We start from the raw sequence: 22576 nt of genomic DNA on the forward strand, positions 1-22576 counted from the left end.
AAAGGGGATGAAACCCCCAGGGCTCCAAGTCCGGCTCTAGGCCGGACACCGCTCCGGAACCTTCAAAGGTTCCAGAGTCCGGCGGGGGACCTCCTTCCAAGAGGATCAAGCCCACCTTGCCGGTGACCCCCGTCCAACCGGAGGCGCCGGACAATCTGTTGGAGGCGCTCCAAGGCGCCTCCATCGACGAGGAGCACCGCACCATTATGAGTGCGGTGGTCCAGAAGGTTCAGTCCGCCAAGAGCGGACTGACTGAAGCTTGTACTAGCCTTTTAACAGGCTTTGAGGTAAGTAAAGAATGTGTAAATAATATTACCGCATAGACAGTAGCCCCTGATGCTCTGTTTGGCGTTCGGGAAGAAAAGCCGAATAGAGGATCAAATAAAATTCGCAGGAGTCTAACAAAAAGGAGTCAATATGCGTATGTAGGCTTCTCTGCTTGCGTCCTCCGCACTGACTGCGGAAGTGGACACGCTAAAGCAGAACCTCGAGCGGCCCGAGCAAGAGCTCAGGCGTGCCAAGAAGCAGCTCGAGGACAATGAAGGTAAGAAATACCTTGTTTAAATATATATAAAAAGGTGCAATTGCAAAAAATGACAGGATTATCGTGGCTAATGTAGGGGCCACGTCTGAGGTGGCGACCCTTAAGCAAGCGCTGGTCGAGGCCGAGAAGAGGGCGGCCACGGAGCGCACCGAGTGGGAGAAGTATGAGGCTGAGGTTGGCAGGGTACGACAAGAGCTCGAGGCTCTCATGGAAAAACATGAGAGTTTGGAGCTTGACTCAAAGACGCGAGCGTCCGAGCTCGCGGTGGCTATTGAAAATGCCAAGTCTGCCAAGGCCGAATCCCAGAAGACCCTCCAGGAGTTGGATGAGGTGAAGAAGATAGCGGCGGGTAAGGCATTCTTTATGCAAAGCAAACACATAAACGTGAGTTACTTGTTACTTACCCGAATCCGGAGCTCTCCAGGAGCGTTCGTAGATCTTCCCAGGAGTGTGTCCAATGCCGCCGCATTCTATCGAGCCGAGGAGGGCAGCTCGACAGAGAAGGTGTTCTGGTCTCAGTATGCTGAGGCCGGACACCCCGTGCCCCTGAGCGACCAGCTGAAGCAACTGGTCGAGCTCCACAAGGCGGCCGAACAGGCCATGAAGGGCCTCATAGTTCGGCTGTGGCCTGGAGGGGCTCTGCCTGGGAGCTATTTCGGGCTGGTGCGGCGGCTGGTGGAGGCCTGTCCAAGGCTCGAAGTCATCAAGCGCTCCGTCTGCATTGAAGGTGCCCGTAGGGCCCTTGCCCGTGCTAAGGTGCACTGGGGCAAGCTGGATGCTGAGAAGCTTGTGAAGGACGGGCCACCGCCGGGGAAAGAGCATCGCAAGCCCGAGAATTATTATAAGGATGTTCTGAAGGGTGCCTGCCTTGTGGCGGATGAATGTTCTAGGGATGTAATTTTTGAGTGAAACTTGCTCGTTTTGTCCTGTGCGCTGAAAACTTGTTCATATGCGCTAAGCAATGCTGTTGGAATTTAAAATATTACCTTCTGTGCGGCTGTTTATCAATTCTGAGAGATGGCAAGTCGTCGGCTTCTGCCCCCGTGCCGCTAGTGCTGGGGTGTTCGGGGATAAACCTGAGCGCTCTTTTTCCCATGTTTGGGTCCTTCGAGGGAGGCGCTCAGCCCAACGAACAAGGCAATCAGACTATAATGCGTGAACACTCTCACTTAGCCATAGAATTCTATAATTTTAAATTTCGGCGAAGCCCCTGGTATTCGGAAGACCGAGTTCGGGGCGCTATCCACGCCTTGGCCGGACAGAGCCGGCTCCTCGCTCTAAGCGGCATAAGTCTTTAGGGACTCGAAAAACCTCTCGAACAGCGACCAGCTCTCGCTTCATCATGACAGTCAGTTTTAGCTTTCTCCACTGAGGTGCTCGACCCAGCTCAACTAGGGCACAATCGCAGTGGTTCTCCTAGTGCTACCTTAGCCGATATAGCGGAACGTAAGGCACCAAAACATAGGAGCCGGGCAAACCCAACTATTGACCCAAGACATGATTCGGAGCCGATGCATATAATGCTATAAGTTCGGGGTGCCGCACTTGTTAAAGTGTTCGGACTTCTCACACCATATTGAGGGGTACTAAAGCCCCTGGCGTATTTTGGCCGTACCAAAGTGTACGGGTGCAACATGTCGTTAAGGAACATATATTTGTAAAAAAAGTAATGCAAAAATAGATAAAAGCTATGCATTGTTTATTAAAAAGGGCTGCGATCAAAGCAGAACGATACAAATAATGTGATAAGCAAAAGGTTGGACTATTTAACATGTCCGTTCCAGGGGCAGGCTGCGGAATGGTATGCGAAACAGGTATACTGCTCGTGATAGAGACCACCTGGGAGTTCCGTAATGCGGCATGGCTTGTCTGCTTCCTTGGTTCTTGCATCGTTTGTGCGGAAATTGAACTGCCGAACAGGCCTTCCGAAGAGTAGAGTCCTGAAAGTAAGAGAAAATTAAAAAATCGGTAGCCCTTGGTGCGGTTTAAGCCGTGTGTTGGGCGTGCCGTGATGGTGCCCCTCCCCCTGTACCCATGGTATTTCTAGAGCGTAGTTATGTACGCGAAGTACTGGTTCCGCATTTTTGCGAGGGCTGGGGTTGGGGCCGCATTGCTACGCCTGCTCGGAGCGTGCCAGGTGGTCTTGTTGTAGGTTACTCCGGGCGCTCTTGACGGTGTCCGGACATTTAATGGCCGGACTAGAGAACTGCCTGGAGAGGCTGCTTTGTACTTCCGCTGCAAGGGCCGCCGTGTGCTCCTCCGTTCGGAGGGAGCGTTCGGTGTTTCCATTGACCGTAATTACTCCTTGAGGGCCTGGCATCTTGAGCTTAAGGTATGCGTAGTGCGGTACCGCATTGAACTTGGCGAATGCGGTTCGTCCGAGCAGTGCGTGATAGCCACTGCGGAATGGGACTATGTCGAAGATTAACTCCTCGCTTCGGAAATTATCCGGAGATCCGAAGACCACTTCAAGTGTGACTGAGCCTGTACAGTTGGCCTCTACACCTGGTATTACGCCTTTAAAGGTCGTTTTGGTGGGCTTAATCCTCGAGGGATCTATGCCCATTTTCCGCACTGTATCCTGGTAAAGCAGGTTCAGGCTACTGCCGCCGTCCATAAGGACTCTAGTGAGATGAAATCCGTCAATAATTGGGTCTAGAACCAATGCGGCGAATCCGCCATGACGGGTGCTAGTGGGATGGTCCCTTCGATCAAAGGTGATCGGGCAGGAGGACCATGGGTTGAACTTTGGGGCGACTGGCTCTATCGCGTATACGTCCCTTAACGCGCGCTTCCGCTCCCTCTTGGGGATGTGGGTTGCGTATATCATGTTCACCGTCCGCACTTGTGGGGGAAAACCCTTCTGTCCACTGTTGTTCGGCGGCCGGGGCTCTTCGTCGTCATCGCTATGCAGCCCCTTGTCTGTATTTTCGGCATTTAACTTGCCTGCCTGCTTGAACACCCAACAATCCCTGTTGGTGTGATTGGCCGGCTTTTCGGGGGTGCCATGTATCTGGCACAAGCGGTCGAGTATTCGGTCCAAACTGGACGGGCCCCTAGGATTCCTTTTGAATGGCTTTTTCCGCTGACCGGATTTAGAGCCTCTGAATCCGGCATTAACTGCCGTATCCTCAGCATTGTCGCCGTTAATGCGGCGCTTCTGCTTGTTGCGACGCGACCTGCCACTACTGTCCCTGGTATCCGAATTACCAGGGTTCTTGGTCATATTGTTGCTACGAGCAAGCCAGCTGTCTTCTCCCGCGCAAAAGCGGGTCATGAGTGTCGTGAGTGCTGCCATAGACTTCGGCTTTTCCTGTCCAAGGTGCCGGGCAAGCCACTCGTCACGGATATTGTGCTTGAAGGCTGCTAGGGCCTCAGCGTCCGGACAGTCGACTATTTGATTTTTCTTTGTTAGGAACCGTGTCCAGAATTGCCTGGCCGATTCCTCTGGCTGCTGAATTACGTGACTTAGGTCATCGGCGTCTGGGGGTCGCACATAAGTGCCCTGGAAATTGTCGAGGAATGCGGCTTCCAGGTCCTCCCAACAACTGATTGATCCTGTTGGCAAGCTGTTAAGCCAATGCCGAGCTGGTCCTTTAAGCTTGAGTGGGAGGTATTTGATGGCGTGGAAATCATCGCCGCGGGCCATGTGGATATGAAGGAGATAATCCTCGATCCATACCGCAGGATCTGTTGTGCCATCATATGATTCGATGTTTACGGGTTTGAAACCCTCGGGGATTTGATGATCCATTATTTCGTCTGTGAAGCATAGTGGGTGTGCGGCGCCTCTGTACTGGGCTATATCACGACGTAGCTCCAATGAGCTTTGTCTACTATGTTCGGCCCTGCCGAATTTGTGGCCGGCGTGACGGTTACCGTCTCGAGCCGTGGGGCGCCCACGCGATCCGTAGATCGATCTTGTTTGCCTTGCCTTGTCCTCCAACATATCTCGTAAGTCCGGCGCATATTCCCGTGCCTTGGTACGGGGTGCGGCTTGAGTGGAGGGCCGAGAGGCCTCTCTGTCGCGGCCACGAGGTGGCCGATCAGCCGTATCGAGTGCAGGTGATGCAGGTTTAAGTGCTTCCTCCTCTAGTCGGGGTAGCAACCTGCGCTTTGGGTAGCTCTTGGAGGGGCGTTCGAGTTTATGCTCTTCGGCCGCAAGGACTTCAGTCCATCTATCGACTAGCAAATCTTGATCAGCTTTAAGCTGTTGCTGTTTTTTCTTGAGGCTTCTTGCCGTGGCCATAAGCCCGCGTTGAAAATGCTCTTGCTCGACGGGATCCTCTAGCACGACAAATTCGTCGTCGTCGAGGCTTGCCTCGTCTTCGGAGGGAGGCATATAATTATTGTCCTCGACCTCTCTGTCTGCCGCTCTCTCATGAGGGTTGGTTTCTCCATCCTCCTGTGCTAAATCTTGCTGGAGGGGGTTTTCTTCGGCACTTTCCGGAGTATTATTATCTCCCGTGCCGGAATCACAGTATTTGTTTTGGCGGGATTTTGAGCGGCGCCGCTGACGCCAGCGCTTAGGCTGTTTCTTGGAGGGGTCATCCTCCGATGTTCCATCGCCATCTCCTTCTTTTGGGGTGTCCACCATGTATATGTCATATGACGAGGTGGCTTTCTAGGGCCTGATAGGCGTTGGTTCTTCACCGTCTCCTTCATCGGCGTCCATACCGTCGATGTCTTCGGAGTCGAAGTCGAGCATGTCGGTTAAGTCGTCGAAAGTGGCTACAAAGTGGGTGGTGGGTGGGCTTTGAATTTCTTCATCGTCCGAATCCCAACCTTGCTGACCGTAGTCTAGCCAGGGCTCTCCTGATAAAGAGAGAGACTTCAGTGTCTTCAGAATATCGCCGAAAGGCGAGTGCTGAAAGATGTCCGCGACAGTAAATTCCATAATCGGCACCCAATCGGATTTGATCGGCAGGGGCGCGGAGGGTTCGGAGTCCGGAGAGGAGTCCGGCTCTTTGGAGTCACGAGTATCGCAGAGTGCGGGGCTGGTGTTCGGCTCGATCACCGTTGGGATCGCAGCCCCTGAGGCGGCGTCCAACCACCCATCCTCGATCGGCGCAGTTGGCTCCGAATTAAGGGTCGAAGCCGATGCGGGTGCGGCCTCCAGGGCATTGTTCGGCGGCAGAGCTAGATCATGCTCGTCGTGACAGTGCGGCACGCTCGGCAGTGGCTTGAATCCGTCGAGGATCAAGTCCCCGCGAATGTCAGCCGTGTAGTTTAAACTTCCAAATCTGACCTGACGGCCAGGGGCGTAGCTTTCGATCTGCTCCAGATGGCCAAGTGAATTGGCCCGTAGTGCGAAGCCGCCGAAGACGAAGATCTGTCCGGGGAGGAAGGTCTCACCCTAGACTGCATCGCTATTAATGATCGTAGGAGCCATCGAGCCAGACAGCGACGACACAGAGGAACTCTCAATGAAAGCACCAATGTCGTTGTCAAAACCGGCGGATCTCGGGTAGGGGGTCCCGAACTATGCGTCTAGGCCGGATGGTAACAGGAGGCAAGGGACACGAAGTTTTACCCAGGTTCGAGCCCTCTCGATGGAGGTAAAACCCTACGTCCTGCTTGATTAATATTGATGATATAGGTAGTACAAGAGTAGATCTACCACAAGATCGGAGAGGCTAAACCCTAGAAGCTAGCCTATGGTATGATTGTGTTGTCCTATGGACTAAAACCCTCTGGTTTATATAGACACCGGATAGGGTTAGGGTTACATAGAGTCGGTTACAATGGTAGGAGATCTACATATCCGTATCGCCAAGCTTGCCTTCCACGCTAAGGAAAGTCCCTTCTGGACACGGGACGAAGTCTTCAATCTTATATCTTCATAGTCCAGGAGTCCGAATGAAGGTATAGTCCGGCCATCCGGACACCCCCTAATCTAGGACTCCCTCAATGACCCCTCCAAGAAGCAACCCAAGCGCCGACGTCAGCAGCGCTGCTCTAAGTCCCGCCAAAGCAAAAGTGGTGATACCGACACAGGAGATAATAACACTCCGGATAGTGCCGAAGACAACAACAATCCCCTCCAGCAAGATTTAGAGCAGGAGGATGAAGGAGCTAGCTCTCCTGAGAGAGCGGCAGACGGAGAGGAGGAGGATGATCACATGCCCCCCTCCGAAGACGAGGCAAGCCTCGGCGACGATGAATTCGCCATACCAGAGGATCCCGTCGAACAAGAGAGCTTCAAGCGCCGGCTTATGGCCACGACAAATAGCCTGAAGAAAAAGCAGCAGCAGCTTCAAGCTGATCAAGATCTGCTAGCTGACAAATGGACTGAAGTCCTCGCGGCCGAGGAATATAAACTCGAGTGTCCTTCCAAGAATTACCCAAGGCGCAGGTTACTACCCCGACTAGAGGAAGAAGCGTATGACACGGCTGATCGGCCACCTCGTGGCCGCGATAGAGAGGCATTCCAGCCAAAAGCTCAGCCTCCACCCCAACGCCATTCAAATAAAAAGGCATGGGGAGATACGCCAGACCTGCGAGACATATTGGAGGACAAGGCAAAGCATTCAAGATCTATCTACGGATCACGAGGCCGCACCGCTCTGCGAGACGACAAACGTCACGCCGGATACAGTAAAAGCAAATCCGGCCGGGCCGAACACAGCGGGCAAGACCCATTCGAGCTGCGTCGCGATATAGCCCAATACAGAGGCGCCGCACACCCCTTATGCTTCACAGACGAAGTAATGGAACATCAATTCCCAGAAGGTTTCAAACCTGTAAATATTGAATCATACGACGGCACAACAGATCCCACAGTATGGATTGAGGATTTCCTCCTCCACATCCACATGGCCCGCGATGATGACTTACACGCCATCAAATACCTCCCACTAAAGCTCAAAGGACTAGCGCGGCATTGGCTTAACAGCTTGCTAGCGGACTCCATTAGCTGTTGGGAAGATCTGGAAGCCGCATTCCTCGACAACTTTCAGGGCACTTATGTGCGACCACCAGACGCCGATGACTTGAGCCACATAGTTCAGCAGCCAGAAGAGTCGGCCAGGCAATTCTGGACTCGGTTCCTTACAAAGAAAAATCAAATCATCGACTGTCCGGATGCGGAGGCCTTAGCGGCTTTCAAGCACAACATCCGAGACGAGTGGCTAGCCCGACACCTTGGTCAGGAAAAGCCGAAATCTATGGCAGCTCTCATGACGCTCATGACCCCCTTTTGTGCGGGAGAAGACAACTGGCTGGCTCGTAGTAATAACATATCAAAGAACCATGGTGCCCCAGATACCAAGGACGACAATAGCAGGTCACATCGCAACAAGCATAAGCGCCGCATTAACAGTGAAAATACTGACGATACGGGAGTCAATGCCGGATTCAAAGGCTCTAAACCCGGTCAGCGGAATAAGCCATTCAAACAAAGTACGTCGGGTCCGTCCAGCTTGGACCGTATACTCGATCGCTCGTGTCAAATACACGGCACCCCAGACAAGCCAGCCAATCACACCAACAGGGATTGTTGGATGTTCAAGTAGGCCGACAAGTTAATTGCCGAAAACAAGGACAAGGGGCCGCATAACAATGACGAGGAGGAGCCCCGGCAGCCGCACACTGGAGGACAGAAGAGGTTTCCCCCGCAAGTGCGGACGATGAACATGATATACGCAACCCACATCCCCAAGAGGGAGCGGAAGCATGCGCTCAGGGACGTATATGCGTTGGAGCCAGTCGCCCCAAAGTTCAACCCTTGGTCCTTGTCGGTGTCAAAACCGGCGGATCTCGGGTAGGGGGTCCCGAACTATGCGTCTAGGCCGGATGGTAATAGGAGGCAAGGGACACAAAGTTTTACCCAGGTTCGGGCCCTCTTGATGGAGGTAAAACCCTACGTCCTGCTTGATTAATATTGATGATATGGGTAGTACAAGAGTAGATCTACCACAAGATCGGAGAGGCTAAACCCTAGAAGCTAGCTTATGGTGTGATTGTTGTGTATGAATGTGTTGTCCTACGGACTGAAACCCTCCGGTTTATATAGACACCAGATAGGGTTAGGTTTACACAAAGTCGGTTACAATGGTAGGAGATCTACATATCCGTCTCGCCAAGCTTGCCTTCCACGCCAAGGAAAGTCCCCTCCGAACATGGGACAAAGTCTTCAATCTTGTATCTTCATAGTCCAGGAGTCCAGCCGAAGGTATAGTCCGGCCATCCGGACACCCCCTAATCCAGGACTCCCTCAGTAGCCCCCGAACCAGGCTTCAATGACGATGAGTCCGGCGCGCAGATTGTCTTCGGCATTGCAAGGCGGGTTCTCCTCCAAATTCCGTGTACCTGTTGAATAAAGTCTGGTTTCTTGTAAATGTTGCACTCCTTGGCTTCTACGCCCAATAATGGCCGTCTCCCACGTGTCAAACGAATACGAAAAGTCTGAGTGTTTTTACATCCACACCCCTAGCCGCGTAAATGAGCCGCCTATTTAAGGGGACGAGGATTTAGATCCAAACCACACCTTCTCCCTTCCGCGAGTATTCATCAGAGCGTATCCGACAGAGGTCCATTTTATCATGGCCGGCCGCCGCAGCTCCTCCTCTCGCCCTTCCAGCCCTCAGCCTGGAGATTGGAAGAGGTGTTCCCTCCCGCACAGCGAGCTAGTGGAGCTCCAGACCAAGGGATTTCTCCCCCGGCCTATATGGTCCCGGTTCGAGCCAGACTCGCCACCTATAATGGCGGAGAGCAAGCGGAGAGCGTCCCCAATCCCTTCAAAGGAGAGCGAGTATGCCTTGCCCCTTACTTAATAAGAGGGCTCGGATTTCCAATTCATCCGTTTCTCCGGGGACTTCTGGAGTTCTATGGCCTCCAACTGCACAACCTCACGCCTGCTTCCATATTGCATATCGCGGGCTTCGTAGCCCTCTACGAGCTGTTTTTGGGTGTTGAGGCTCATTTCGGGCTGTGGAAAGAGCTATTCTGCCTTGTGCCCCGTTCAAAGAAGGGGTCAGTGTATCAAGTGGGCGGAGCCGAAGTGTGGCACATCGCCGGGACCGGATATCTATCCGGAACCCCAAAGAAGGCTTCTGAGGACTGGCCTTCGGAATGGTTTTACATAGAGGACGTCCCGCTGCCGGATCCTGTCTAGATCGGCCTCCCTGAGTTCGATAGTGCTCCACTAAAGAAGCGCCTAAGTTGGCGTCCACGGAGCCCTCAGAGGGAAAGTGACAAGGACGTTATTTACCTGATGGTCCGGATAAGATTGTTAGCTCATTCCGGACTGACCATGATCGGGGTCATGGCCGCATGCATCATGAGAGGGGTGCAGCCGCTACAGTATAGAGGCCACCCCATGTGGGACTTCAACGGGGAGGACGACACCACCCGCTATGGCCGTAAGGGGCCGGATTCGGCTGCGGTTCTAACGAAGACCCTGTCCACTTTGTACAAGGGAGAAGAGGAGGATTTTCTCCGCGTCGACCCAAAGGGTGGATTTTCTATGTACAATCCTCCAAGCTGGGTAAGTGGTCACATCTTGCCCATCCGTTTTATATCCCCATTGTTAAATATTTAGTCTAGCGACTTCAACGCAGGAACTGCACCAGGCTGTTAAAGAAATAAACAACCCTCCTCCACAACCCGAGGACCCAGGACGGTCCCTCGACCCGGCCTCTCAAGAGGATCCGGACATATCTGTGGAGCTGATTGATGGAGTGTTCCATCAATTGAGCAAGGACAATGCCTTGGTGGCCATTACGGCCGATTACCCAGGGCTAATCCCAGTCTCCCAGGTAACTGAGATCGAAGTCCCAGTACCCCAAATAGGGGTCCGCCCTCTTGCGTTTTCAGTTTCCTGATTACAACCGAGCTTTGCAGGGGAGGTTTCTGAGACGGGAGGCCGAACCTGCGGCGACAAGCCAACGAGGGGCCGCAGGGCCCCGTGGGCAGAAAAGAGGTGCAGTCCGGACTGAGGCGTCAGCGCAAAGGTATGGCGCGCCTCCTTATCCCAGGTGATATATCTTTAAAGCATATTAACACTCATGCTCTCTTCAGGACAAAGAGACCTCGCCGGACTATATTCGGAGAGGCTGCCAATCGCGCCTCCACCAGCCAGGCTCCAAAGCTTGGTCCGGAGGCGGAGGCGAACACAAGGCATGCACCGGACGCTCCTCCGACGGAGGATGTGGACAGGTTGTCTGCTACCAACTCTGAGGTGGAGAGTGCCATGAACCACAGGCGTCGCCGGACAATTTTTCGCGACGCTTGTTTCTCCCAAGAGGCATTAGATGCCTTCAAGTCGGGAGATGCGTACCTCCGTGCTGCTCAAAATGGTCTAGCCAGAGCCACGGAGCAATATGTAAAAGACATACGGGTAAGAAAATTTTGGTAATTATATATATATATATATGTAATATATATATATATATATACTAGTAGCCCCCGAGACTTGAAACAGTTAGAATAACTGATTTAAGGATCATTTGTTATGCAGGTTCTTACAGAAAAGAATTCCCTACTGTCCCAGGAGCTGGAAGAGTGCAAAGCCCAACTTGAGGCCGCACTAGCCACGACAGGGGAGCCCAAGGAGACCCCCTCTGGTAATATACACTTCGAAAGTTAAGCATTTTGCGAAGCACGACAGGGGTGCATATCTGACAAATGGAATTGCAGATGGCGCCGGATTGAATCCGGAAAGGCAACACCTCCTACGCCAGCTGGAGGCTGGTGAGAAGGTGCTAACAAAGGTGAGGCGGGAGAAGAACGATCTCCAAGATGCCAACACCAAGCTGGGCGTTGAACTGAAGGATGTTCGTGCCCAGCTATTGGACTCCGTTAAGGAGAATCAGCGGCTTCGGCGCGGCATATTTAGTAAGTGCTTGAACGAACCTTTGAAAGAAGTTCGGCGGGAAAGTCGACTAATAGAGTAATGTCTGTAGGTGTGCTAACAGGTCGTCCTGCAGAGGAGATGCCCGATTCTATGGGTGACCTTCTTCCCGAGCTCTCGCAACTGCTCGAGCGAGTTCGGCAGGCGATGCAAGGCGTCGCCCAGGCCTTGTGGCCATCCATCTCCATGCCCGAAGGTCTTGGAGAGCTTGCAGAGAAGCTAAAGGGAGCACGATGGCGCTTCCGATTGTGGAAGATATCGGCCTGCCGTCAAGGCGCTAGGGAGGCCTGGGCCATGGTAAAGACGCGGTACACAAAGGCTGACCCCAACCACATGGCCGAGGTCGGTCCTGTGGGGCCCGATGGGGAGGAGATCCCTGTAAGCTTAGTATACGGCCAAGTAGAATTGGCCACAAAGTATTCCCAGCAGGACTGTAAATTAGACAGCCTGTTAGATGGTATTGAAGAGGAATACAATCAGTCAGAATGACTATGTAATTTTAGTTGACATTTATAATGCCTTCTAGCCGGATTGTAGATCGTTTGTCATGGCCGACCTTTTCGCTTCAGCCTCGGGACCTGACGGTCCGGAGTGTGTCCGAATTCCCATGCGGTTATATAAGAACAGGGGAATGCATGGAGACCAGGCGTAGGGGTCATTAGTGCTTGAACAGACAAGTGCCCGACTAGTTATGTTATATTACATGGTTAGTAAGAAACATCTTCCAGGGAGAATAGTTCCGTTAGGGGTTCCTTTCCCTGGGAGGCATGCCCTAAAGTGCATGCCCATTCTGCGAAAAAGACGCGAAAAAAGCATCTGGGGGCGTATGGATAGATAAGTTAAAAGGTCATCTTTTAGGTCACTGACCGAATATTCCCTTAAGAACGCTAGCTTTTGGCTTCACCCAGTCTGAGGTACACATCCGGCTGATCCGGCAGTAGCAATCGCAGAGGTGCTCCCTTTACCGCCTAGCCGAATAATCAGGAACGTAGGGGTAAGCATAGGAGCCAGGCAACCCAGCTTGGCCAAAACTTAAGTCATATCGATGCATATAATGGTGAAATAAAAGGCACATGCGGAAGTGTAACACATGTGTTGGGCATGAAGCCCGTATAAATAAGCTTCTGTTAGAAGAAGCCCTCAGGTTTAATGAGTGCAAATAGCACGTCATTGGATGAGCCTTTAGAGGCTATAAGAGAAAGGAAGGGCAGAAGGAGAGAAATGTAAGACAGACAGTATATATAAAAAATGGACAGAGGAAGGAGACGAACACAGAGTCCGGTGCTAGGCATAGAATCTTCGGAGACGGGCTGCGTTCCATGGGTTCGGCTCAAGTCGGTTATCCGATGCATCTCGCAGGCGGTACGCTCCGCCAGTCAGGACTTGGTCAATTATGAAGGGACCTTCCCACTTGGGCTTGAGTTTGTCCTTTTTCTTGTCCGTCAGGCGTAGAACTAATTCGCCAACATTGTAATTTTTGGCCCATACTTCTTTGCTTTGGTATCTTCGAGCCTGCTGTTGATAGAATGCGGAATGAGCTTTTGCCACGTCACGCTCCTCCTCCAATGCGTCCAAACTGTCCTGCCGATCGAGCTCGACTTCTCTTTCTTCGTACATGCGCACTCGAGGTGAGTCATGAATTATGTCGCAAGGCAAAACTGCCTCTGCGCCGTACACCATGAAGAATGGTGTGTATCCGGTGGTGCGATTCGGCGTGGTCCGCAGCCCCCAGAGTACGGAGTCGAGCTCCTCTACCCAGTGCGTGTTAGATTCCTTGAGGGACCGCACTAATCTGGGTTTGATGCCGCTCATGATAAGATCATTTGCACGTTCGACCTGGCTGTTAGTTTATGGGTGATAGACGGAAGCATAATCGAGCTTGATGCCCATGTTTTTGCACCAGAGTTTTACCTCGTCGGCCGTAAAGTTCATGCCGTTATTAGTGATGATGCTGTGGGGGACGCCATAACGGTGTACAACCCCGGATATACAGTCTATCACCGGTCCGGATTCGGCTGTCTTAACAGGCTTGGCTTCTATCCATTTGGTGAACTTATCCACCATGACCAATAAGTATTTTTGCTTGTGGGTTCTGCCTTTAAGGGGTCCAACCATGTCAAGCCCCCAGACCGCGAAGGGCCAAGTGATGGGGATAGTTCGGAGGGCGGTGGGTGGCATATGGCTTTGGTTCGCAAAGAGCTGGCAACCGATGCATCGTTGGACTAAGTCTTGTGCATCTGCCCGGGCCGTTGGCCAATAAAAGCCTGTACGGAAGGCCTTGCTTACAAGGGACCGAGCTGCATCGTGATGACCGCCGAGTCCGGCATGAATTTCAGCCAGGAGGTTCCGCCCTTGTTCTTCGGAGATGCACCTTTGAAGGACTCCGGTAGTGCTTTTCTTATAAAGCTCTCCCTCGTGGACTTTGTAGGCTTTGGATCGTCGCACTATGCGGCGTGCCTCATGTTGGTCCTCGGGGAGTTCCTGCCTAGTAAGGTAGGCGAGGAATGGTTCTGTCCATGGGGCGATGACGGCCATTATTACATGGGCTGAAGGTGTTATTTCATTGGCAGAGCCTCCGATTGTGTCAAAATGTTCGGTGTCGGGCAGTGCGGTTGGGTCCGGGCTGTTATTGTTCGGCTCCCCTTCCCATACTATGGATGGCTTGAATAGCCTTTCCAAGAAGATGTTGGGAGGGACTACATTGTGTTTTGCGCCGATGCGTGCCAGGACATCTGCCGCCTGATTATTTTCCCGGGCTATATGGTGAAATTCAAGCCCTTCGAACTGAGCTGACATTTTTAGGACGACGTTGCAGTAGGCAGCCATTTTTGGATCCTTGGCATCGAAGTCTCCATTTATTTGGGATATTGCGAGGTTCGAGTCCCCGCGCACCTCTAGGCGTTGAATGCCCATGGATACTGCCTTCCGGAAACCATGTAAAAGGGCCTCATATTCGGCTGCATTGTTGGAGTCTGTGTACATAATCTGGAGTACGTATTGAACCGTGTCTCCTGTGGGGGACGTCAAAACGACGCCAGCCCCTAGTCCGGCCAACATCTTGGAGCCATCGAAATGCATGATCCAATTTGAATATGTGCCGTACTCTTTAGGGAGTTCGGCCTCCGTCCATTCTGCGACAAAGTCGGCCAAAACTTGCGACTTGATGGCTCACCGTGGCTTATAAGTTATGTCGAACAGGAGGAGCTCAATGGCCCATTTTGCAATCCGGCCCGTTGCGTCACGGTTGTTTATAATATCGTTAAGTGGTACTTCCGAGGCTACTGTTATTGAACACTCTTGAAAGTAGTGTCGTAGCTTCCGGGATGCCATGAATACCGCATACGCAATCTTTTGATAATGCGGGTACCGTGATTTGCACGGAGTGAGGACAGTGGAGACATAATAGACCGACTTTTGAAGGGGAAATTTGTGTCCGTCCGTTTCTCGTTCGACGACGAGCACTGCACTTACAACCTAATGTGTTGCTGCAGTGTACAATAGCATTGGTTCGCCAATGTTTGGCGCGGCCAGGACTGGGTTTGTTGCCAATATGGCTTTTATTTCGTCGAGTACGGCCGTGGCTGCATCCTTCCATTCGAAGTGTTCGGTGCGCCGAAGGAGGCGGTAAAGGGGTAGGGCCTTTTCTCCCAAGCGGGAGATAAAGCGACTTAGAGCCGCTACGCATCCGGTTAATTTTTGTATTTGTTTGAGGTCCTTTGGGATATCCAATTGTGACAGAGCTCGGATCTTGGTTGGATTTGCTTCAATTCCTCTATCGGATACAATGAAGCCCAAGAGCTTTCCGGCGGGAACGCCGAAAACACATTTTTCCGGGTTGAGCTTGATGTCATATGTTCGGAGGTTATCAAATGTGAGCCTCAAGTCGTCTACTAGAGATTCTACATGTCTTGTTTTGACGACCACATCATCTACATATTCCTCCACTGTTTTGCCGATCTGGTTTGCCAGACATGTCTGAATCATGCGCTGATATGTTGCGCCGGCGTTTTTGAGCCCGAAGGGCATTGTGTTGAAGCAGAATGGGCCGTATGGTGTGATAAATGCCGTTGCGGCTTGGTCTGATTCTACCATCTTGATTTGATGGTAGCCGGAATATGCATCGAGGAAACACAACGAATCATGTCCCGCGGTAGCATCGATAATTTGATCGATGCGGGGGAGGGGGAAGGGATCCTTTGGGCAAGCCTTGTTAAGGTCTTTAAAATCAACGCACAGGCGCCAGGATTTGTCCTTCTTTGGTACCATCACCAGGTTTGCTAGCCAGTCCGGATGTTTTATATCTCTGATGAATCCGGCCTCCAATAGCTTTGCTAGCTCTTCTCCCATGGCCTGTCTCTTAGGTTCGGAAAAACGCCGAAGAGCTTGTTTGACAGGTTTGAATCCTTTAAGGGTATTTAGGCTGTGCTCGGCCAGCCTGCGTGGGATTCCTGGCATGTCTGAAGGGTGCCAGGCGAAAATGTCACAGTTCTCTCGTAGGAACTCTCGCAGTGCGACGTCTATATCAGGGTTTAACTGTGCCCCGATGGAAGCTGTTTTATTGGGGTCCGTTGGATGGACCTGGAATTTGACTATTTCGTCTGCCGGTTTAAAGGAGGTGGACTTGGATCTTTTGTCGAGTACCACATCGTCCCTATTCACCATGGAGCGCAGCGCAGTCAGTTCCTCGGCTGCTAGGGCTTCAGATAGTGCCTCGAGGCCAGTGCGGCTGTCTTGTTTTCGGGGCGGAGTGCTATGTCCGGATCACTAGCGAGAGTGATGATCCCGTTAGGCCCGGGCATCTTGAGCTTCATGTACCCGTAATGGGGTATTGCTTGGAAGATTGTAAACGCTTCCCGCCCTAGCAGAGCGTGATAACCGCTGCTGAACGGAGCCACGTGAAACGTGACTTCTTCGGACCTATAATTATCCGGCGTGCCGAACACCACATCTAGTGTGATTTTTCATGTACAGCGCGCTTCCCGACTGGGGATTATTCCTCTAAAGGTTGTGCTGCTTCGCTCAATGCGGTTCCAGTCTATTTCCATTTTTGAAGGGTTTCCTCGTAAATGAGGTTCAAACCGCTGCCGCCGTCCATGAGTACCTTGGTAAGACGAAAGCCGTCCACTATTGGATTGAGGACCAATGCGGCTGGTGCTCGGGCTATTCAGAATTTAGGTTCATCACTGGCATTAAAGGTAATAGCCGTGTCACTCCATGGGTTTATTGTTGCTACTTGGTAGACTTTGGCAAGGCTGCGGAGTGTCCTTTTTCGCATATTATTTGATGCGAAAGTCTCGAAGACCGTTAATACCGTAATGGTGTCTCTGGGGTGGCTTCCGGAATTAGGAGATCTTCGCCAATTTTGGCCACCTGTCGGAGTATCCCACATGCTCTAAGGCTGTGAGTTGGTGTGGCGTCCTCTATACTGTGAATTTTACAGGGTCCATTGAGCCATCCTTCCAGTACGGTTCCATGCCCTGTAGAGGGTTTTTGCTTTTTGGTGTTTGACCCGGGTGTCTGGCGATGATGCACCCTTTTATTTCGGACTGGGTTTGTATTCAGGGCCGGATCATCGCAAAATTTTATTTCGGTTTTCTAGGCGCTTTCCATCGCACAGTACTTCCGTACGATGGACGCCAAGTCAGTAAAGCGTGTAATATCACGGCGACTTATGACGTTGAGGATTCCCTTCTCCGTGCAATTATTGCAGGAGATTGAGATTGCGTCTTCCTCGCGGCAGTCCCTTATCCTATTCCTAACCAGGAGGAATGTGGCCCAGTAATGATGTACTGTTTCTTCGGGCTCTTTCCTGATTTGGGGTAGATCACTTGTGTTCGGGTGGGTGGGTGGAATTAAATCCGAGGCTCAGAGGCCGAGAATTTTCCGAACACGAAAATTTGGATTCCTGGATACTGTCCAATGAATCCAGCCCGTCGCCTGACTCTAAGTTCAGGTCTTGAGTGATATCCTCCCCTCCGTGGGTATCTGGCTTGGAGGGATCGGGAATCCGGACATAGCTAGTCCTTAAGATAAATGAAGGGTCACCGCACTATCCCTCTACCACGGCAACGTGATGGGTGACTTGGGGAGAGTTAATCTCTCTCAGATCGGGTTTAGGCCCAATCTGGTCGAAATCCGTAGCGACTCCCAGGGCGGCGATACAATCCAAGAGCTCGTTTATGGAGGAGAGATCCATTGGATCTAACTGCTCGGCAAGTTCTGAGCTGACATGAAGATTGTTTTCGATGGCTCGAGAGGTCATCGTCAGCGTAGAAGCCGAACAGGTGGTCATAAGAAAACCACCTAGCCGGAGGGTTTGGCCGACAGCCAAAGCTCCCTTAGCAACAGTGCCGTCTTTAAAGACGGGGCGAGGCATCCTTCCTGATGGCGACGACACAGAGGAACTCTCAATGAAAGCACCAATGTCGGTGTCAAAACCGGCGGATCTTGGGTAGGGGGTCCCGAACTGTGCGTCTAGGCCGGATGGTAACAGGAGGCAAGGGACACGAAGTTTTACCCAGGTTCGGGCCCTCTTGATGGAGGTAAAACCCTATGTCCTGCTTGATTAATATTGATGATATGGGTAGTACAAGAGTAGATCTACCACGAGATCGGAGAGGCTAAACCCTAGAAGCTAGCCTATGGTATGATTGTTGTGTATGAATGTGTTGTCCTACGGACTAAAACCCTCCGGTTTATATAGACAGCGGATAGGGTTAGGTTTACACAAAGTCTGTTACAATGGTAGGAGATCTACATATCCGTATCGCCAAGCTTGCCTTCCACGCCAAGGAAAGTCCCCTCCGGACATGGGACGAAGTCTTCAATCTTGTATCTTCATAGTCCAGAAGTCCGGCCGAAGGTATAGTCCGGCCATCCGGACACCCCCTAAGCCAGGACTCCCTCGGTCCTCCTGTCCGATCACCTTCGATCGCAGGGACCACCCCACTAGTATCCATCATGGCGGCTTTGCCGCACTGGTCCTAGACCCACTCATCGACGAATTTCACCTCACTCGAGTCCTTATGGACGGCGGCAGCAGCCTGAACCTACTTTATCAGGACACAGTGCGCAAAATGGGTATGGACCCCTCAAGGATCAAACCCACAAAAACGACCTTTAAGGGCGTCATTCCATGCGTAGAGGCCCATTGCACAGGCTCAATTACACTGGAAGTGGTCTTCGGATCCCCGGATAACTTCCGAAGCGAAGAGTTAATCTTCGATATAGTCCCGTTCCGCAGTGATTATCACGCGCTGCTCGGACGAACCGCATTTGCTAGATTCAATGCGGTACCGCATTATGCATACCTCAAGCTCAAGATGCCAGGACCTCACGGAGTTATTACAGTCAATGGAAACACAGAGCGCTCTCTCCGAACAGAGGAGCACACCGCGGCCCTCGCAGCAGAAGCGCAAAGCAGCCTCTCAAGGCAATCAACCAGTTCGGCATTTCAAAGCCCGGACACCTTCAAGCACGCTCGGGGCAATCGGCAAATAGACCGCCTGGCACGATCTGAGCTCGCGTAGCAATACTGCGGCCACCCCAATCCCAGCCCAACGGCGATATTCGTGCCGCGCGTACATAATTACGCATTAAAAATACCATGGGCACAGGTGGGGAGGGGGCACAACTGCGGCACGCCCCAAAACACGGCCTAAACCTCACTAGGGGCTTCCCGTTTGGTTATTTTTCTTTTTCTTTCAGGACCTTAATCTCTGGAAACACTGTTCGGCAACACTATTGCCGAACACATGATGCAGCAACCAAGGAGGCAGACAACTATGTTATACCACAGAATTCCTAGGTTGATTACTAACAAGTGAAATATTCGCTTTCATATCATTCCTCAGCTCGCCCTTGGAAGGGACATAGTCCTACTCTTTGCTTATCGCACTATCTGTATCACTCTGCTTTAACGCAATTTTTCAATAAACAATGCATGACATTACGACTATTATTGCACTCTTGTTATATATATATCTATGTGTTCATTAATGACGCCTTGCAACCGTACACTCTGGTACGGCCAATACACCAGGGGCTTACGTACCCCACAATGCGGTGTGAAAAGTCCGAACACTTTCACAAGTGCGGCACCCCGAACTTATAGCATTATATGCATCAGCTCCGAATCATGTCTTTGGTCAAATGTTGGGTTTGCCCGGCTCCTATGTTTTGGTACCTTACGTTCCGCTCTATCGGCTAAGGTAGCGCTAGGAGAACTACTGTGATTGTGCCCCGGTTCTGCCGGGCTGAGCACCTCAGTAGAGAAAGCTAAAACTGACTGTCATGATAAGGCGAGAGACTGGTCGCTGTTCGGCGAGGTTTTTCGAGTCCCTAAAGACTTATGCCGCTTAGGGCGAGGGGCCAGCCCTGTCCGGCTTACAGGCGTGTATCGCGCCCCGAATTCGGCCTTCCGAATACCCGGGGCTTCGCCGAAATTTAAAATTATAGAATTCTATGGCTAAGTGAGAGTGATAAAGCATTATTAGTCCGGTTGCCTTGTTCGTTGTGTTGAGCACCTCCCTCGAAGGACCCAAACATGGGAACAAGAGTGCTCAGGTTTATCCCGAACACCCTAGCACTCGTGGCATGGGGGCAGAAGCCGAGGACTAGCCATCTCTCAGATTGGATAAACAACCAAACAGAAGGTAATATTTTAAATTCCAACAAGCGTTGCATAGCGCATATGAAACAAGTTTTCATACATACAGGATAAAATGAGCAAGTATCATTCAAATATTACATCTTTCGAACACTAGTCCGCGATGAGACGGGCACCCGGCAGAACACCCTGTAGTACATCTCGGGGTGGCGGTGCTCCTTGCCCTCTGGCGGCCCCTCCTTGATCAGCTTCACGGTGTCTATCTTGACCCACTGCAATTTCACACGGGCGAAAGCCCGACGTGCACCTTCAATGCAGACAGATCGCTTGACGACCTCCAGCCGCAGGCAGGCATCCACGAGCCGCCTCACCAGGCCGAAGAAGCTATTCGGGAGGGCGTCGCCAAGCCACAACCGGACTATAAAGCTCTTCATGGCCTGATCGGCCGCCTTATGTAGCTCGACCATCTGCTTCAGCTGGTCGCTCATTGGCACCAGATGTTCGGCCTCAGCATACTGAGACCAGAACAGCTTCTCCGTCGAGCTTTTGTCCTCGGCCTGGTAAAATTGTGCGGCATCGGACACACTGCGGGGCAAATCTGCGAATGCTCCTGAAGAGCTCCGGATCCGGGTAAGTAATCGGTAATTTACTTTTACATGCTTGCTTTGCATATAGAAAGCCTTACCCACCGCTATCTTCTTCATCGTGTCGATCTCTTGGAGGGCCTTTTGGGCTTCGGCCTTGGCACTTTTTACACTCTCGAGGGCCGCGGCAAGCTCAGACTCCCGCATCTTGGAGTCAAGCTCCAACGCCTCGTGCTTCGCCACAAGAGCCTGGAGCTCTTGCTGCACCTCACCCACCTGAGCCTCGTGCTTCTCTCGCTCGGTGCGCTCCTTGGCCGCTGTATCTTTGGCCTTGGCCAGCGCTTGCTTCAGGGTCGCCACCTCGGTCATGGCCCCTGGCAAACATACAATGATCCTGTCATTTTGCAATCGCGTCCTTTATTATATATACATATCTATAGACGGGGTATTACTTACCCTTGTTCTCCTTGAGCTGCCTCTTGGCAAGGCCGAGCTCTTTCTTGGACCCCTCGAGGTCCTGCTTCAGTACGGCGATCTCCGCAGTTAGTGCGGCGGATGCCAGCAGCGAAGCCTGCATATGCATATTGACATACTTATATTAGACTCCTGCTGTATTATTTGATCATCTATTCGTCTTTTCTTTGTGAACACCGAACAAAGCATCAGGGGCTACTGTCTATGCGGTAATATTTCTACTACATTTTAAAACACTTACCTCAAAGCCTGTTAGAAGGCTGGCACAGGCTTTAGTCAATCCGCTCTTGGCGGACTGAACCTTCTAGATCACCGCACTCATGATAGTGCGGTGCTCCTCGTCGATGGAAGCGCTGCGAAGCGCTTCCAGCAGATTGTCCGGTGCCTCTGGATGGACAGAGGTCACCGGCACAGGCGTCTTGCCCCTCTTAGAAGGAGACCGCCTGCCCGAGCCCGGAACCGCTGGAGGGTCCGGCACGGTGTTCGGCTGAGGGCCGAACTTGGAGCTCTCGGGGGCCCCGTCCCCGCGGCTCCCGCAGTCCGGAAGGTCGCCTTGAGGCGCCTCCAGGACTGTCTCCCCTGATCCGATGCCTCTTGAGACAACACCTCGGCGTCATCGGTAGGATGAGGGGAGGTGGCGGTCGGGACTGGATCGCTATCCATGTCCGACAAGCCCAAGGAGCCGTCCGATGATACATCAATACTGGCTCGTGGCGGCCTGCATAATTGCGTTCGGCGTTAGGGAAAGCAGTGCGACAAAGGAATCCTAGGAGTTACTCTGGTATCCGAATACTTATGATCTCCCCGGGGGCTTGACCCTGGGCAACCACTTGCCTTCGCCTTCATCAGCGGTGGTGGAACTGTCCGGAAGGAGAGTCCTTCCCTTCTTGGACCCTCCGGCCTCCCCGGTTGGGGCGGCCTTCCTTTTCTTGTCTCCCCCAGTCGGTGGGGGAGCATCTTCTTCTTCCACTTCCTCATCTTCAGGGGAAGAGTGCGCCACAGAGTCATCAGACGGTGAGTTCGACAACGCCTGGCGTCGGGAACTCTTTCGGGTTCCCTTGGCCTTCTTGGTCTTCTCCGGCACCTTATAAGGGGCCAGAGTCAGCATCTTCGCTAGAAGAGCGTCTGCGGGGCCTTTGGGCAAAGGAGTCGGACAGTCAATCTGTCCAGCCATCTTCTGCCAGTCCTGTCAAAGGTACAGGAGTTTAGATCCCGCATAGAGTCAATGTATATAAAAAAATAAGTATCCTGTGAGAGGTAAAACAGCTTACCGCACTGGCTTGGCGCTTCGCGCTGAATCCGTGATCCTCAGTAATAGGGGGAGGGACCTCGGCACTTTTGAACAACACCCTCCAGGCGTCTTCATGAGTCGTGTCGAAGAGCCTGCTCAGAGTTCGGTGCTGCGCCGGATTAAACTCCCACAAGTTAAACTCCCGTTGTTGGCACGGGAGTATCCGGCGGATGAGCATAACTTGGACTATGTTGACAAGCTTGAGCTTCTTATCCACCATGTT

Source organism: Triticum aestivum, chromosome 3A (genome assembly GCF_018294505.1).
Source record: "Triticum aestivum cultivar Chinese Spring chromosome 3A, IWGSC CS RefSeq v2.1, whole genome shotgun sequence".
Classification (NCBI taxonomy): domain Eukaryota; kingdom Viridiplantae; phylum Streptophyta; class Magnoliopsida; order Poales; family Poaceae; genus Triticum; species Triticum aestivum.